Below are 6,000 nucleotides of genomic sequence, written 5' to 3'. Positions count from 1 at the left end.
CACGTACGCGCGTACGCGCGGAAACTTCGCACGAGTTAGAGCAAAAATCGGTGATAACTCAGTGGTGCAAAGGTTATCACGCCTAAAGTCTTTTAGGCGTGATAACTGGGTTATCACCGCTTTGTGAATCGAGGCCATTGTGTCACCTGTGGAAATCCAAGCCCTCTGGAGCAGCAGTGACAATCACTCAGGCAAACAAAAGGTCCAAAGTGGAACTACAGCAGTTTTGTGTAAGCTCCACCCACATCTCCATGACAACACAGGTGCCAACAATGATTGTCCAGCCCTTCTGACATCAGCCATGCCCCTTGACATTTGTAGTAACCAGAGCATTTGCCCTCACTCACCATTTGCACTTGGGTATATGTGGCTACCTCAAAAAAGGGAACATTGCTGCTGTGTTAGTGGCAAGGCTGAAATAAAGATTTGTTCAAATCACTAACCAGCAGGAAGCCATGCTCACCAGGTGGGAAGCCACTTCCCCGCTCCTATAGCAACCAAAGCACCGGCACAGACACAAACAACTCCAAACAAACCAAATCCCACTGCACCAAATCATGGCACTGCGTTTGTTCTTTTGGGCTGCTTTGCATACCTGAAGACACTGTTTTTTGGAAAAACTTGGGAAATGATCAGACTGGGATGAAAATTGGTTACTGGTAACTATGGATGTTTAGAGCCACAATATGTGTACAGCACATTATGAAGATCTGGGGGCTATCAAGTTATTATGATCTGCTGGAATCTCTCTCGAGATCAAGAAACAATTGTCCAGGACTTGCTTAAAATCATTTTGTTTGAAAACATTTTAGTCATTAAAGGAATACTATTGATTCACATATTTTTTATTTGCTTTCTCTAGTCTGATATGCAACTCTGGCTGTGCATTGAAGCAGACACCCCTTCTGCAATTGATTTGTCCCAATATAGCTAAATCCTACCCTCAATAAATTACAGCTTTTGCCTCTGATATTTAAGATGAAAAGTAGGAAAATGTTTACACAGCTACTTAGACATTATCTGTACATTGTCATTTTAGAACACTTGGGTATCGATAGTATTCCTTTAGCCTCCTTGGCGGTAACCCCGAACGTAGTTCGGGGTAAGCCGCGCAGGAGGTTTTCTACGGCCCTGCTGGGCCGATTTGTTTAATTTTTTTTTTGCTGCACGCAGCTAGCACTTTGCTAGCTCCATCAGCACAACGATTGCCGCTGCCCCGCGCACGATCGCCGCTATCCGTCGCGCCGTGCGCCACCCCCCAGACCCCGTGCGCTGCCTGGCCAATCAGTGCCAGGCAGCGCTGAGGGGTGGTTCGGGACTCCCAATGACGTCCCAACGTCGGTGAGGTCGGTGACGTCATCCCGCCCCATCGCCATGGTGACGGGGGAAGCCCTCCAGGAAATCCCGTTCTTTAAACGGGATTTCCTGATCGGAGATCGCCGAAGGCGATCGAAGCGGGCGGGGGGTTGCCGCTGAGCAGCGGCTATCATGTAGCGAGCCCTGGGCTCGCTACATGATATAAAAAAAAAAAAAAATGCTGCGCTCCCTCCTGGCGGGAATTTTTTATACCGCCAGGAGGGTTAAGGGAGATTGTTTTGCTTAGGGAATGGGACTGCCATGGGTTCAAATGTACATAGCTTACAATGATTCACCTTACACACCGTTTACTAGTTCAAGGCTTAACAAGCTAATCCAAACAATTTGGTTTGGAAAGTGTTCATTATTGAATAGTTACAGGCATTCGGATCGGCAACATGCCAAGGGTATCCAATTTTTTGAACAGTCAGTTTTTTACATTTGATTCAATTTCACACAACTAAATACTGCTTCATTAAAAAATATTTGTTCAGAATAAAAACAAACACTCAGATGTTCCAAGGAAATGAAAGGCATATCATTTTTTTTTTTACAGTAGTGCAAATTATTATGCAAATTGAGAGAGGTTCCCAAACTATTTCATATGACTGTACAGTGTAAACATACTTACTGTGTACTAAGTACAGAAAAAGGGAGACCGAGAGCCCAATATAGTGTAGTATGTTGTATAAATAGAGAAAAATGTTAAAAGTAAGTATTATACTTACAAACCTGGGTTGCTCTAAGGCAACCACTGTATACGCAGGTGGGGAGATTAAGCCTGACCCCACTCAGGACTAAGATGTCGCTCTCTGTAGATAGGAAAAGAGGGTATATCACCCTTCCACCAAGGGTGGACAACTTAATATGCAAGGATACAGAGGCGCCAGTAGGATAAAACAAGATAAAAGGTTTAAAACGGTTTAGGTGGCGGTGGTGGACCGTCCACACACAAACAGACAAAAAATCGCTGTTGATTGTAGAAAAAAAATTCACAATTTATTCACATACTCCTACATAAAAGTGCAACGCGTTTCACGGGCAAACATCCCGCTTCATCAGGCAATAAACGAACGGAGTATCTCACAGCTCTGAGTATATTGATAGCTTGGCACCTCTGTGTACTAAGTACGTTTTTCCAAGGTAAAAGTCACCCAAAAATATTTTTTCCTGTGTTAATTAGAGATGGCCCGAACCTCCGATTTTAGGTTCACGAACCGGGTTCGCGAACCTCCGCAAACGTTTGCGAACTTGTGAACTTTTGCAAACCGCAATAGACTTCAATGGGGAGGCAAACTTTGAAAACTAGAAACATTTATGCTGGCCCACAAAAGTGATGGAAAAGATGTTTCAAGGGGTCTAACACCTGGAGGGGGGCATGGCAGAGTGGGATACATGCCAAAAGTCCTGGGGAAAAACCTGGATTGGCCGCAAAGCAGCATTTTAAGGGCAGAAATCACATTGAATGCTAAATTGGAGGCCGAAAGTGCTTTAAAACATCTTGCATGTGTATACATCAATCAGGGAGTGTATTTAGTGTACTGCTTCACACTGACACACCAAACTCACTGTGTAACGCACCGCAAACAGCTGTTTGCGTAGTGACTGCCGTGCTGGACTAGAGAATACCATGGCGAGAGTGCAGGCGATATCGGTTTTCAAGCCCATACAGTCGCCAGGCTGAGGTAGCTCAATGACAGAACAACAGAGACTGTCCAGCTGATCGAATTTGGTATGTCCACAATGAATCAATGACCTTATTATCTTTGGTGTGCCACCACCCGAGACACTCATATAGCCAGCGGTCATTGCTTCATTGTGATACGCAAGCCCCTTCACCGCGGCAAGGTAATGATCATGAAGGGGAATTGACACATGTACATGCCTTTTGTTTTGTTGTTGCAGCCGCCCACAGTGCAGCCAGAAAAATGAGGCAGGCATGTACACACACCAGAAAAATTATTATAGCGGCCGCCGCTAGCAGCGGCCTTAAAAAATCAGGAATCCCCCTGGAGTCCTGGTGGACCCTGTTGGTGGTGGCGGAAAAGGCAGTCAAGCGGCCTGCAGGCAGAGATGCTGTGTGGGGACCAACTTAGTCTTGGGGCAGGCAGTCACATGGCGTGCAGGCAGAGATGCTGTGTGTGGGGCTGACTTAATCTCCGGGCAGGCCTGAGCGTGCTTTGCAGACCAGGCATCCGTGGTCAGATGGACCCTTGACCCAACGCTGTGTGCCAGAGATGTCACCACTTGCCTTTCAACATCACGGTACAGTTTAGGTATTGCCTTTTTTGAGAAATAATTGCGGGCTGGTATCTTCCACTGTGGTTTGTGGCTTTGCTTTGTGTGCTGCTTTTCCTCAGGTGGTCATCCCATTGCAGTCTGTGCTTTGTAATCATGTGCCTTCGTAAGGTAGTTGCCCCTACGCAGGTCTTGGTCTTTCCACGGCTCAATTTTCGGTGGCAGAGAGTAGAGATGGCATTGTCTCATCAGAGGCAGACACATAAAAAAAATTCCACACCGCTGAGCCCTGGGGTGATGGCACTTTGGTGGTGGCGGCCAACTAAGTGTTAAGTGGGGTACCAGAATCATAGCAGGAGGAGGAAGATATGTTACGCTTCCATGCGGAAGCTGAGGAAGATGAGGTGTTCTGTGTTAAATAGTCAACTACATCCTAACAATATTGGAGGTTAATGGCACGTGCCTTCTTTTGAACACCGTACTTTGGTCGAGGGCCGCACAAAATCATGACAGGGTGACCTTGAACAGACCTGCCAGGTGGCCTGCCTCTGCCTTTTGTTTTGTCCATATTGGGGGGGGGGGATGAAGTGATAGGTATGCACTGACTTGACTAATACAATGTGCAGTCACACAGGTGCAGTTAACAGGTATGCACGGAGTGGTATATCACACTGCGTGTGCTCAGCTCACGTAGGTAGGTGGGTGCACTGAAGTGAACAACAGGTAGGTATATGCAGTAATGGGTATTACAATGTGCACCTGTCACACACACAGGTAGTCACTGAATGTGCTGGGCCTGGCAGTGGCACACACAGTACTAATTATCAAGGCTGTTTATGCAACACAAGCGCTCAATGCACATAAGTAGGTGGGTGCACTGTGAACAACAGGTAGGTAGGTATATGCAGTAATGGGTATTACAATGTGCACCTGTCACACACAGACAAATAGCGGACAGGCACAATGACACTGCGTGCGCTCAACTCACGTAGGTAGGTGGGTGCACTGAAGTTAACAACAGGTAGGTATATGCAGTAATGGGTATTACAATGTGTACCTATCACACACAGACAAATAGCAGACAGGCACAATGACACTGCATGCGCTCAACTCATGTAGGTAGGTGGGTGCACTGTGAACAACAGGTAGGTAGGTATATGCAGTAATGGGTATTATAATGTGCACCTGTCACACACAGACAGGTAGCGGACAGGCACAGTGACACTGTGTGCGCTCAGCTCACTTAGGTAGGTGGGTGCACAGTGAACAACAGGTAGGTAGGTATATGCAGTAATGGGTATTACAATGTGCAGCTGCCTGTCACACACACACAGGTAGTCGCTGAATGTGCTGGGCCTGGCAGTGGCACACACACAGTATGAATTAGCAAGGCTGTCTATGCAACACAAGTGTCAGTGGGACACACACACAAAAAAAAAAAAGATCGCAAGAACAAGATTAGTTCTCAAAAGAACTGTTGTGGGGTGTTTTTTTTTTTTTAGCAATAAGAATCAGCCCGGAGCAAGCTAAGAAGCCTACAACAGCCTAACTAAGCTTTCCCTATAGCTCTCTATGCAACAGCCCTCCCTTCTCTAATTACTGCAGGCACACGAGTGAGTCCAAAGCCTGACTCAGCCTGCCTTTTATAAGGGGGGGAGTGGCTCCAGGAGGGAGTGTAGCCTGATTGGCTACAATGTGCCTGCTGACTGTGATGTAGAGGGTCAAAGTTGACCCTAATGATGCACTATGGGGGCGAACCGAACTTCCTGAAAACTTCCCGATTCTCCGCGAACGTGAACCACGGAAGTTTGCCGGGAACCGTTCGGGCCATCTCTAGTGTTAATGTCACTTCCAGTAGCGAGTAAAATCTGACGCTTTTTGATTGGTCCATCTCCTTATGGGGGATTATCAGTATGTATTTAATACTTTACAAATTCCCTGTATGGAAATAAGTTATACACAGATGCCAGCCTGCCTGCAGTCTCTACTTGCTTGCACACTATTTTGGCAGTTGGGCTACGCAACTCCCACTCAGTACGTACTTTTGAAAGTATGGAAAACCTTGAGACCTCCCCCCATGAGGAGATAGACTATTCCAAAACCTGTCAGATCTGCAAGTAGCAGCAACACAGGAAAACATACATTTATAGTTAATGTTATGCTGGAACAAATGAACATAAATTTTACACATATTCTCAACAGTGGTACTTTAAGAACACTTAGGTTCTCCAGACTTCTACTTCTCAGGTGGACCTTTAAACCATCCCAAATGTGTCTTCCACAGAGCTAAACCTATCAACACCGCTACTCATTGGCACAGGTGAGACTCCCACCCAGAGACGGGACAAGGTCCTCCAGCACCCAAGGCTGAGACACCAAAGTGCGCCCCTCCATCCCTGCCACCCT

Source organism: Hyperolius riggenbachi, chromosome 1 (assembly GCF_040937935.1).
Source record: "Hyperolius riggenbachi isolate aHypRig1 chromosome 1, aHypRig1.pri, whole genome shotgun sequence".
Classification (NCBI taxonomy): Eukaryota; Metazoa; Chordata; class Amphibia; order Anura; family Hyperoliidae; genus Hyperolius; species Hyperolius riggenbachi.
The sequence above is the reverse complement of the archived record's forward strand: the minus strand, read 5'-3'. Positions refer to the sequence as shown.